Below are 13,790 nucleotides of genomic sequence, written 5' to 3'. Positions count from 1 at the left end.
ATTCATAGGCAGTGAAATGAAGGACATATACCCTAGGAAGAATGCAAGCCATAACATCTTATGTTTTGTAGCTTTTCAAAATATTTTTAAGGATGTCTATGTAGCAGCAGCATGTCTGTAGCATTCTAAATCTCCAAAAATCAGTTTAAAAAAGTGAGCAGTGCCCACTCCTTGCTAATATTCCTGTGGAAAAGATGGTACTCGTAATGATTTGAGTTTTCATTGAAGGATGTAATTTTAATGCCTATGGAGAGTTTTGAGCAAGGAAAACCCTTCTGCAGATGGAGACTCTTTAGGTCATATTCAGCCGTGGTATTTGGCAGTGTATTCTGGAAAGATGTATTAGTTGTGCACCATACAACAGATAAAATCTTGGAGAGAGATGAAAAGTAGAAAAGAATCACATCCATAGAGGTTCTAGTTGCCTGATGTTTACCTGGGGACATTGTCCAGCTGGCTGTGGCAATGATGCTCTCCTCTGACATGCAAAAGCTTGTCTTGTATGCACTGATAACTGGATGGTCCAGAATGCAGATGTGGGTCTGCTCTCTAGACACCATCATATAATATACATTCTTTTAGCTCTGAATAGCTTCAACTTCTGTTGAATTTTTAAAAGTTTCTTTTGAAGATTTCTGCATGCTTCTTCTTCAGAGAATTTCTAACCTGATCAGCTTTATCCTGGAGATACTTTAAATTGCAGCACAAATCTGGAAGATATTTGACCACCCAAAAAACCCTGAAAAAGGCAATAAAACCAAAACCATCCTCTGAAATCTAAATTGATTTTACAGATTTTCATCCAGCTGCCAATGACTAAAAACTCACAAAACTTTGACATAAAGTGATTATAGTAATTTAGAACTTTTAAGACTCTGGTTTCCTGATTGATTTTGTCAGAACATGGGATGGACTGCTCCTCAGTACATGTTTCCAGAAGAAAACAGAAAACAAGCCGTGTGTATTCAGATCAGTTCCTGAGACACTAATACAAAAGTTTTAGTATTTCATTCAAAGCCCACAGCCTAAAATGAGTGGAAAATGTGTGTAAACACTCTCATTTTTCATTCCCGGGCACGAAGAAATGGATAAACTGCATAGGTCTTAAGTCAGATCCAATATATATTATTGTGTCTATCCTTAGTTAAATAATCAGTTTATAAGGGAGTGTAGATGTCCTGGGGCAAACTTAACCTGACTGAAGACAATTGTAGTTCTGCTTGTGTCTGAAAAAGGGAAATCTGACGTATGGAAAATATGTCTTAAATTATATTTTGTTAGATTCTGCTGTCCTCTAACTTTCCTTCTTCCTCTTTGTAAACTAGTGCTTATTAATCAAAATCCACATAAGCAGTTTGCTGATTTTGAGACCTTGTTACAGCCTGTCTGAGCTCACAAACATCAGTCACATTGACAGTCTTTAGGTGGATGTTGTGGTAAGGAAGAAATGATGGACAACCAGTACCTTCCTCACTGACCACTGGGCCTGCACGAGGGAGTCTTGGAGCACACATCAATAAGATCAAGAGGGACTGATACTCAGTGCTACAGGAAATTTCTACTCCAACACGTGCCTTCTGCTTTACTGTGTGAACCATCCCGCTTTAGTACAGGAGTTTGCTCAGGGTGAGGTATTATGGCTGGTTTGTAGAACACTTTCTGTATTGGTATAGTCACATTTTGTTACAGTTGGAAAATTCTGTTTTAGTCACCTTTTAGACTACAGGGACTCACAGGCTGTGGAAGCTAATCTTTTGTCATGGGTTCACCCAGGTGGGCCTAGATTTGGGCTCTGGAGTTTGGACTAGGCCGAAGCTGTCAGCTGACTTGAGGTGGGCTGAGCTGACAGCTGACCTCTTCTAGCCAGTAAGTTTGTATTCCATCCCACATTATGACATCATCTCCAGGGCAGTAGGAACCAGTGTGGGAGTGGTTAAGGCAGTCGCTTCTCAGCCTCCTCTTGGGAGGACACACGATGCTGTCCCAGCGGGGATGGAGAGGACCAGGCCCACCACTGGCTCACAGGGTACCTCAGGAAAGTAAAATGTGATGTTCTGGGTCTCTCCTTTCTGCTTGGGTTTGTCTCCCTGGGGAATAAGCTTCTTCTTCAGTAATGTGTAGTTAGGACAGTAGAATTTGTGTGTTCATTCAGAAGTTGAGGTGGGGAACTTGTTGTTGCAGACTTGTGTGAGTGTATATTTGTACTCTCTTCTAATTGTCTCTTTCTTTCTGTGAAAAATAGATGTAGTTTTAGTATAAATGCAGTTTGAAGTGTTTTTTTTTCTTTCCCCTCTCTTTTCCTCCCTTTCCCTGGTGTTAGGAGGGAGGCTTTTCTCTCTGTGCTTGGGGGGGTTGGCAGTTGCTTATCTCAAACCAAGACAGCAGCACAAACTTGGCCAGGCCAACATCAAGGGAATGAAGAACAGCCTCACAGCTTTCAGTTCTCAGCACCCACACCAAGGGCCAAGTGGCTCCAAAGGACTGCACGGTGGCTCCGAGTCACAGACTGAATTTCTGAAGAGCTAACTTTGAACACTTTGATTTAATTGGGTTTTTTCCTTTCCCCTCTCTTTTCCTCCCTTTCCCTGGTGTTAGGAGGGAGGCTTTTCTCTCTGTGCTTGGGGGGGTTGGCAGTTGCTTATCTCAAACCAAGACATCTTTCTTTACCCAACTTTTTATTGAACAGAACTTACACGGGTTTGTTTGTATTTTGTTGCTGTTGGTTTTTTTTGTTTTTTTTTTTTTTAATTTCAGCTGTCAATGTTATTGGGATCAACCCCTCATTTAAATTTGACTTAAAGGCTTAAACAATTTCTCAGGCCTGCCAATTCTATTTTTGCCCTGGGGAGTAGGGTTGAAGCAATATTTGGAACTTAAAATTGAATCAGGCTCATGTGAAGTAACTGTCTGAAGTGTTCAGTTAAGACTTTGGTTTTGTAGTTAAAATAGTACAGTTTTAATAAATTTGCTAAAGATTCCTAATACTACTTTCAGGGAATGCAGGAAGACAGGACTAGCATATGAAAGACTGTCAGATTAAAAGATTCTGAAATTATATGCATAGTAGTGTGATTATCATTCATTTTGCAAGACATTATGCATGCATGTAGTAATCTTACAGTTTACTCCTCAATTTGTGGTTTAATATTTAGATATTTAATTCCAAACTTATATAATAGCAAATATTTTGGTGTGGAAGTAACATATCTCAAAGAGGAAAATTATTGTTATTCTGAAGTTACCAAATTAGTCCTTTTTCAACAATGAATTGTCTTCTTTTACTTTCCTGAACTTCAATAAAACCTTGCATCCTTAAGCTTCCTATGATTTTCTGTATTCAAATTTTGAGGCAAAAGCATTTCTACTTCCATTAGAATGTGAATGAAAAGTTTTCAATTCAATTAATATCAGTCTTTTAGGAACTTTCTTTTTCATATTGATCAATTTAATATTTACTTGTTCTTGATTACTGAACTTTGAATGTTAAGACTTGGATGTTTGGATATTTGAGACTTGGAGCTCTCACACTGAATATGTGATGGGCCTGTGAAATGTCCATATACTCTTGGAGCAGGAGTCTTCTTGTGGTAGGGAAGGTGGTTTCCTTGAGTTTAGAGTTTACTGAGATTTTGATATCATCTGCTGTAGAATCATTAAAAAGAACAACAATGAGCCCAAAACAATTACAAAATGAAAAATAATTGGTAGGAGAAAATTAGACTGTTTAGCTGTTACCAGTGATTTTTTTTTTGATAATTTCCTACTATATATTTTGATGCACAAGATGAGGAGAAGATCATTGACAGTCATGTAGTATATTGAATGCTGTGGTAAATCTGAGACATTGAAAGTTAATCTGTGAGAAAGCTTAATTAGTACTTAAGAAAACCTTTTCTAATTGAGGTTTGAGAGTTTTTATTAACAACTCTGGAATATCTCTTTCTTTGCTTTAATTTCTCTGGAACCAGTCCAGCTTCTGTAAGTTCTGTGACGATTTTTTATTGCTATTCCTTTTGAAAGAAAACCTGGCCATCCCTGCTGCACAGTTCATTTCAAGGAGATAATTTGGATTGTTGCCAAACTAAAGTGGGAAATGACACAGTCATGCTGAGCTCATCAGAGGGATGTAGACTATGTGCCAGGTTCAGGCACATGTATCTGCCAATAAATGATATTAAAGCAGGAAAAGCAAGGCAAAAGTACTAGATTTAATTTGAAAACTAATGTCAGTTTTTCTTCTGATATTTTTACACTACCCAAGATATAATTACCACAGGATTCTAACAAAGCACAAAAGATTTTCATTGCTTCATTTCAGAAAGACTGTTTAAAATAATATAGACAAACCAGCTTCCTTACTCTGCAAAATTTCAACTATTGCTGTTATGCTCCTCTTTTTCTTCAACGTCTAAGAACTCTTCCAGTGCTCCTGGAAGCCCTTGTATGCTCTGTGTGAAGTGGGATCTGTCTTCTTGTTGGAGAACATATGCTTTTTCAGGCTAGCAAACCAAAGACAGTTTCACAGGTGCCAGCTTCTGAGATAAGAAAAATCTATCTGGAGACCTTGAGCTGATGCAGAAGCAAGAAAAGAAGCCTTCTAAAGCCCACAGAGGGACACACCTAAAGAGCTTTTTTTAAAGTAAAAATCAAGTTGTATAGAGACTGCTTGGATCCAGCAATTTTATGAAATATATATTACCTGATATTTAGCTATAGCTGTGTGATGTTAGATAGTTTGCATGGTGTGTGTAGGTTTTAGAATTTTGTATAACTGTGTGTGAAAATAGTCCTGTGTAAAGTTCCTCTTGTATTTGTAATATCTCTACACAGAAGTAGATAAACTGAGTTCATGTAAACATAGTCCTTTGGGTCTTCTTGACATGATTCCTCAAGTAGCTGTAACCCATGATGAAGAGGACCTCAAAATAAACTACCAAGAAAAGAAAAGCTAAAATTAGATGCAGTCAAGTGCTTTGTTTCACGACAGAGTTAGAAGCCCCTTCAAGCCTCTCTTAAAGGCACACTGAGAACTGTGTCTGTGGAGAAACAGGCGTCGCGACGTCTACTGAGAGTGGCACTTGTATCTCCTGTGAGACCTGTCACTAAATCCTATTAAGCAGTCCTTCAGACAGAACTCCCTTTTGCTGCTCCACCCATTGCCTTTTTGGACCAAAATTGTTAATATTTTTACCTTCATCTGCTATTCATGGAAGTCTTTAGAAAGACTCTGGCAGACCTTATTTGAAGTGCTTAGGTAGCACTGAGGTAGATGCACAGTGCACAGTGCATGGCATGAAGATTTATAATTCTGTCAGAACTATGTTAATTTGGAAAGATTAAGGAACAGGAACTCCTCAGAAAGTAAGAACTTGCCTTAGTCAAATAAAAATAATGTAGTCCTTATAGACTGAGAAGATCGTTAGAAGAAACAGCAAAAGCCAATGTACTTGTTCTCATAGAAGAGGCAAATGTACAGTTCATGACACTTTCACATTTGGAAAATATATAAATATAATTGTTTAGTTCAATACCAAATAAACAGTTCTACAAGTAAATATGGCCCCTTGCACTTAGAAAAAATGCTATAGCCCTCTTTTCTGATCTCTGGCATATTTCATAGTTAAATTCTCTCTTGCAAGCTTGTGTAACTGTATTGCAACCTGTGTAGTCCATATGTTGATTTTCAGTAGTGAAAGAAGATGAGTTCCTCTGCAATTACATTTTCTGCAGATAAACCATTAAAACTAACCTGTGAGCTCTGTGCTACCTATTCATTCATTGCCTGGGTATCTGGAGGTGATGGTGTTAGAAAAAGTCCTTATGCATCAAATATGCAGCAGTACCTTGTCTTGGATGTCTCTGTTAGTCTCTGTGAACTGTACAGTGAATTTCAAAATCAGCACTACTGGGCAGCTGATGAGAGTTAGCGAAAATTCCCTCTTAAACTGTTTGCAGTGATGGTCTTTCCCCATGTTCAAAGGTGTTACTTTTGAAGCTTGCATTCCCATGAGGTGCTGGAAGCTGCTGAAAGAGTGTTTTCAATTTCAATCTCTCACCATGAATAGCATTGTCATTCTTTCATCTGGCATTCAGAACAGCTAAGGAGGTCTGCTTTTCACAAAGCTTCCCCAAAAGAGGGAAATTACTGAAGGTAGAAATTGCAGGATTAAGGAAGAACAGCATCAAGGAAACCTGCCAAGGATTAACAGACTTTGTACTGTGACACTGATTTACTTCATGTGATTTACGTTTGCAAATGTAAATATAATGAAGGCATCTTTTAAAGATCAAATGATAGAAATAAATAAAAAAGGAGAAGGGGAGGGAAGGAGAGGGGAGGTAAGCAAAAGAAAGGGAAGGGGAGGGCAGGGAAGGGATCTGGCACTGTGCTACTGAAATGGAAAAGTATCAACTGTAGCATGGATTAAATATTCAGCTCTTGAAATATGGGAAGGAAAAAAGAGAAGCAAACATTTTATACAGCAGTGAAAAAGAAGTAGAGAGTTTTAAAGAAATCTTTGCAAAAGGAGTAGCTCTTGAACGTATGATTAAAGAGAACACTTGGAAAGGTAGCACTCAAATATAGCAGTATAGTTTAAAAGAGAAATCATGCTTAGCAAACATAATTAGTGTTATAAAGAAGTTGTAATGAAACCTGATGGCATAGAACTAGAAGACAAAGTATTATGACACCAGAAAATCTAGAAATCAAATTACAGTAGTACTGAAAATAAGAATTAACTTGATAATTTCCTGCCTGGAGAATGGCAAAGTGATAAATGAATACAACATTACATATCAAGGAATTTGTAAATGTTACGTAATGATTTGTGATCTGGAGTTTGAATTTGTCGTCTGTAACTGTACATATTTCCATAATATGATGTGTGAGTATTTATGCTGGTCAGTCTTTGGCCTGGGACAAAGAAGAAAAAATTAGTAACATCAGGGGTATAGAATGTAATGAGCTACATGGTAACATCGAGCAGTATCATAAAATTTTTTACAATCTTGCGTGATATAAATACTTCATTAATTTATTACTGTTGTATAAAAAACAGAAATGTGAAGAAATAAGGATTTCTCAGTGCATCTTCACATATTATTTTTTACAGAGAATAAAGTTTATGAGAAATAACATTTAGTGCTTGACCTTGCTTGATTCATTCTGCCTGAGAAATGAGGTACCCTAGTTGCTGTAGGACTGATCATCTAAAATATCATATACATGTATAATAATTACTTAATATAAGAATTTTTACATCTGAAAGAACTGATAATATGTTCCATTAAAAAGTTCAGTCTCTTTTCTATGAAGTCATGTAATGGTTGTGTATTTCCTATAAGACTGGGAGGTCATGAAATGTAAAGGAAAGGTGGCATAAAATATAGAAACAGTAATTCTTGTGAAGAGTGTAATCTTTGCAGTTTCCCTCAGTTGTGAAGGGAAAGCTCTAGGTTTGAGGCAATAACAACAAAATACTTTTGAACTTCATGTCCTCCCAGCATCATATATTAATGTGATGAAATAACTTGTATCTTCCAGCATCTGCAACACTTGTAGAATCATAAAGAAAAAAACTAATCAATCGCTATAATTACCAAGTTGTCCTCCCCATACTAACCCTTTAGCTAGATATGAATTTCTGAAATGTGTTAAATTAACTAACTCTAGCAGTGTTGGATGATGGCATTCTAAGTACTGAAGCAGCATATACAGTAATAGGGGCTAGTCACGTGCGTGGCTTGTTTACGCTTTGACCCGCAGCTCTACTGCTGAGTCTAACCTGAACTACAGAGCCAGGAAAAAAAATCAATACTTTGTGGGTTTGGTGTAATACAAAATAGGGGATGTGCATTTCCACAAGTCTGTAGATTTTAAAAGGGGTGGAATGGAATCAGAAAATGGATCTTTGAATTAATGTTTGTTTGTGTATGTATGTATGGCCAAACTTCGCAAACGCAGATTTGGGCAGGGCTGTCCCCACGTGCCCTTCCAGCCTGTGCAGATTTGGGCAGGGCTGTCCCCACGTGCCCTTCCAGCCTGTGCAGATTTGGGCAGGGCTGTCCCCACGTGCCCTTCCAGCCTGCGCAGTGGATTTCAGGTGAGGCTCAGCGTGTGCAGAACTGGCCCCACCGTTTCAGTCCTGAGGTTCATCTGCCACGGCCGAGAGAGCTTGGACAGTGCCAGTGAAGTCCTCAGGACTAGAACCTCCAGCCCCCGGCATTTCCCAGGAGGTCTCCCATCCAAGTACTAATCCGGGGCTGACCCTGCTGAGCTTCTGAGATCTGATGGGATCGGATGGCAGGGAGGCATTAACTGCCCATTAATGTTTAGTACAAGCAGAATACATCTGGAAACTTAGTCTACCTCATCCAAAGTAACTTTGAGCACTTGAAAAGGAAATAAAACCTTCCAGCATTTATTAGAAAATGAAATTATGAAGAAATGAGAGGATAAATGGTACAGTGCAATATGTACCTTACATTTATATTTTGTTTGTAAAAGCGTTTACCGAAGTAAGTTGGCAACAAAAAAAGTAGCTAATAATTTGATAATTTCTCAAGGTGGTTTTCAAATTAAAAATAGATGATAAAGTTTTGCACAAGACTAAGTGAGGTAAATCCAGTATTTAATTAAATGAAGAGAAATAATTTTCCTCACAGTCTTCTAATAACATTTTTTTTCTTTTTTAACTAGGCAAAACACTTTTTTTTTCCTTTTATTTTCTCACCCTTCTATTTAAAATATTTTCACAGAAGCAGATTAAAATGTAATTGCTTAAGGAGTAATTGAAAAGCAAAATAATTTCACTTTAGAGAAAGAAAAAAATATATTAATGTGATGTATGTAGTAGAGTTACTTGTTTGTCTGAAAATAAAGTGTTTCCATTAGTATGAATATTAATAAGAAGACACGAATGGCAGCGTGAATGGATAATAGAATAGATATTGGGTGCTAGATGTTAATTTTGACCTTTCCTCTTAAGGTTGTTTTCATTGGTGCACTCTGGGGTTTCAGGACACACAAGAGTAATTGCAGCATCAGAGCTGGAAAAGGGGGAAAATTCTGCAGTTCTTAAATGTGGAATGATGATACAAAAAGACAATTCTAAATCTACTATTTGTTTTCATATTCCAAAGAGTGCAATGTGGAAACATAAAAGAACTGGCTGAAATTTGGTTAAAAATACCTGGGGAAAAAAGTTGAAAGTGAAGTATACTCAAGATGTGCCCAGAAATTTGTTTATTTGTGCTGATGAAAGGTAATAATTAAGAACACTAATAAAACTAAAATGCAAAACTCTCCTCCAACAAAACTGCAATTAGGATTTCCTTCTGTTTAAACAGAACCAGTTCTCACATAGATGAAATACAAGAAGATGTTAGTAGTCATCTGTGAGAAAATTATATCAGTTTTGACATTTACAAAGGAGAAAGAAATTACAGAAAACAAATTTTAAAAAAGCCTCTCATTAGCCTTATGGAATCATCAGTTTATCTGGAATACCCCCTCATTGCTTAAAGGACAAGATAAAGTGCTGTGGTCCACATAGGTTTTTGATGAAAAATAATTAAATAAAATAAAATAAATTGAAAATAAAATAAAATTTCTTTGCAAGGAGATTGATTTTTTTTTAAAAGTAAACCACAGAAATAAATCTGAAAACATTAGAACAAACTTGACAAAGAAATGAGGTAGATCTTTATCAGAAATTGGAACATAGTAAAATATTTTGATAATTTCTGTCAAATTATTACTATTTTTTCTGTCCTCCAGTGATAGAACAAAAGCAAAATAAATGTTATGAAATTAAAAAGAATTGAAGTTCTTGAATTAGATATTAGCACCTTTTACAGCTTTTTAAAAATTACTTACTCCCATAAGTCAGTTATTACATGAGAATCTGATTAAAAAAAATCACTTCATTTTTAATGTATTAATCAAAGAGGAGAGGGCATATAAGAATCATCAAACATAAATGACAATCAGGTAGAAAAAAAATGGAAGAGAATTATCTGTTTATAAATGTCATGAAAAGGAGGTGGATTGAAGGCTGTAATTTCTGAAAGCATGAATTCGGCAATGCTCGGCATAAAGATTTACCTGCAGGTGTTCCCACAGAACAGCATTTCAGCAAGAGGGATTTCTTATCTTTCCCCCATGAAGAGATGCATATCTGTGAAAATACAGAACACGAGATTTTCAGAGTTTGCCCAAATTCTTGACTTTTTCTGCATTAGTTTTAGGGTCACTTGAGTACTGATCAACCTGCATAGTCTCCTGGAGACTCCTCCTGACCAAGCTGGCCTTGCTCATCTTCCTTCTCCAAACTGAGCAGAATGAGAGCTTTCATTCTATAAAACTACAGTTTGCTCTCATCTCTGACAGATTATTTCCTTCAGTGATTTCCAATACTTTCCAGGCAGGACATGGCTTAACTGAAAGCTTCCTTAGGACATTTGGCTCCTCCAGCAGCATAAGGTCACTCATTAATCAGTTTTTGTCAAGCTGCAGCCTGTCCACACTTTGAGGTCCATAGGCTGTTTTCCCTAGTGGGAATCAAGAACTTTATTTCCTTTGTACTGTGGTCTGAATTTTTTTAAATGTTTGCACGCTGCAAATGGTAGAAAACTGCTGAAGGACTCTGATTCAAAATTCAAGTGTTAGTTTGATCTAGGTTTTCATTAATACCCATTGCCATGTTTACAGACCTGAAATGCCACTGACATATGCTATTATGAAAATCAATTTCCTAACCAGTGATATTGTAGAGTTCTGTATTGTATTCAGGGAAAACATTTTTTTTTTTCCAGTGGAAGGTAGGGTTTGTTTTGCTAATTTCCTCAGAGCAGAACAAAAAATACAAATGCTAAACTCATGTTAAAGCTTATTGAATTTGCATCACAAGTGGCATGTTCTTCAATGGTTTGTCAGAAACAGTAGTTTGTCATTCTTTAAAGGGTCCCTTGATTGCACTATTTAAAGAATTCTGCCATTCCAATGGTCAAAAAATCTTTTAATAAAAATAAAAAAAAAAGGGGGAAGTATTTTGGTACAGATTTTAGTGTAGTGCAATGTCTATTATATTCCAGCAGTACAGACAGCCTCTCAAATTGAAATGCTGTCAGCTTAAAGACTTTTCAGATGACATTTTTATTTCTCCTATCTAAACTAATTTCCAAAATTAAAGACCTTTTTGATTTTTGTTTCTTTCTTGAGATCACACTTAGAAATCTACTTTCCCACTTGAATCTTTAGAGTGTTTACATGTCGGTATTTTTATTTGATTAGTTAGGATTATTTTAGTTAATTAGCTACAATATTAATGCCAGATGAACACAATTCCTTGTTTCTTTCTTGCTTTAAATAGTCTTTCTTTTCACCTTGAGAAAACCTTTTTTTTCCTCATCTATCTCTAATAGAATTAAATAGAGGGTAGCATTGAACTCTCTTTTTGGTTCTGCCTGTTGAAAAGCCAATGTAAGATAAAAATTTGCCTTTAGGATTTTTCTCTTCCTTTGGATCAGGTCTCACCATCACCTTTCATTGTTGAATTTTTATGAGCAAAACCAAATTCCTCCACCTTTCCACATGGTATTGAATTTATGTGGTTTTGTTTTCTTTATTCCATGCCATCTTCTGTGTAGGGCAAAAAAAAAAGGCAATAATCCATTAGTAAGTGTAGCACTAGAAATTAACTATATGTATGATTTTCAGATCCTTCTGACTTAGAATCCATTCTGAGATGATTTTGAATCTCAGCAGTGCAAAAACTTGGACAAAACCCCACCACCCTCCTGCTGCTTTGTGTCATGGGAGACATTATAGGTGTCCTTGTTTGAAGTCTCATTCAAAATTATCATAATAAGAAACTATTGTTTTTTCAGTCTGAGGTACAACTCCTCTTGCTTTCAGCTCTGGAAACTCCTCATGTGGTGTGTTAGCCATGACATTGGATGTTACATTAGTTCCTTTGTATTAGGTCTTACATTAGTTTTCCAAAATATTTCTTTAATACCATGGGAAAAAAGTTCCTAAAGCATGAACTTACTGTATTTTGAACATCATATTTTAGTAATTCTCTATGTTTCAAAGTATTGAAAGAGAAATATTACTGCTGTCCTAATTTTATGCTTAGTTTCCAAGATAAGATTATTTTTTTTTATTAAACCCACAACTTCAATTCTTAGGTTTCTGAAAGTCAAATAACTGCATAGAGAAAAATAACATTTAGAGCAATGAGCTTCTTGCCTCTACACAAAACTTTGTCTGAAATGCAAAGGTTGGCATTTGTCACATTCAAATACATTTCATTACTGTCATCCTGACAGGGCAAATGACAGTTTCTACTCAGAAGTCTAAAACTGACTGACCAAATAAGCTGTCTGAACAAATTCTATTCACAGGAAAATCATTCCATTACTGCACATGACAACTCTATTCACATAATCAGTCACTATAAGGCCAAACAATCCACAGGTAGAGGTGATGGAAAGTAGTAAAACATAATTATATGGAAGAAATGAAAAGATAACAATAGGTTTTGAAAGAGAAACACACTTTTTAGTTGAACACATTTGTTTAAATTTTTTTTTCTACAAACTTGAGGGACTTGCATGAAAGGAACAAGCAGTAGGAAAGCTGCAGTAACCAGTGGATCAATGGCATGAACAGATCCGTATTTTCGGCCTACTCTGAATCATGTGCATCTAATAAATAGATATATAAAAGACATAGCTGAGATAATGTGTATATTTTGATAGGACACCTCTCCTGTCAGCTGTATGTATATAAACTGTCAGGTTTTGCTCAATACCACTGACAACTAAACAGTTTGTGTTTTGCAAATTTCATAAAGTATTTGCTGCATTTGGCTGCTATTGGAAATTACACATGATTTTATGAAAACCTGAATGAAAACAGATACTTTTTTATAGCAATTTTTGATATTTTTTCCTGCCCAATTTCTCTTGAGTGTTTCTGAGGCTGTTTATACCTATGAACTTCTTTTTTAAATGAATGCTCTATATGCAAATCAAAATCTGGCCATTTTGGTTGAGAGTAATATCCCATCTCAACTGTGGAGTAACTTACTTTATTGAGTATAGTAATGTACTTATTACATATGAGATATGGAAAGAAACCTTTACAGAATAGAGTAAAAGCATGTTAAGGAACAAGTATCTTTTCTCCTTCTTCTCCTTCTCCTTCTCCTTCTCCTTCTCCTTCTTTCTTCTTCCTCTTTCTTCTTCTTCTTCTTTCTTCTTCTCTCTCATCCTAAATTCTCCTGTATCATTTGCTGAATCCCCTCCCAGCTATGTATAAAAAATTAGCAACTCTAAGTTAGCTGTTTTCTCTGATAACTTGTCCTGGTTCTGGCCAGGACAAGATTAATTTTTGCAATAGCCAGTAGCAACAATGACCAGAACCCAGATATTACTCTATACCACCTAATATCATTCTCTGGGAATGGAGTAGAGTCTCTCTGCTAGGTTAGGTAGCATGGTGGAGGGGGTGGTTGGGTATTGTCAGGGCTTTCTGTCAGGGCTGAGCAGTGAGCAATCACGTGTGACTCATTGGTCTCTCTTTTTTTTTTATTTTTGTACACTATGTCATTAGTATTTTTGCTGTTACTGTTTGTCATCCTGTCTCAATGCTGTTTCCAGGAAATTGTTCTTAGCTCATCCCATGATCTTTTGTGCCTCCTATTCTCTTCTTCACCACAGATGGAGGGGAAGGTGAAGGGGGAGTGAGAAATGGTATATGGTTTGAAGTGTTTCAGTGG

This window comes from Pithys albifrons, chromosome 4 (genome assembly GCF_047495875.1).
Source record: "Pithys albifrons albifrons isolate INPA30051 chromosome 4, PitAlb_v1, whole genome shotgun sequence".
Classification (NCBI taxonomy): domain Eukaryota; kingdom Metazoa; phylum Chordata; class Aves; order Passeriformes; family Thamnophilidae; genus Pithys; species Pithys albifrons.
Note: the sequence above shows the minus strand (reverse complement) of the source record.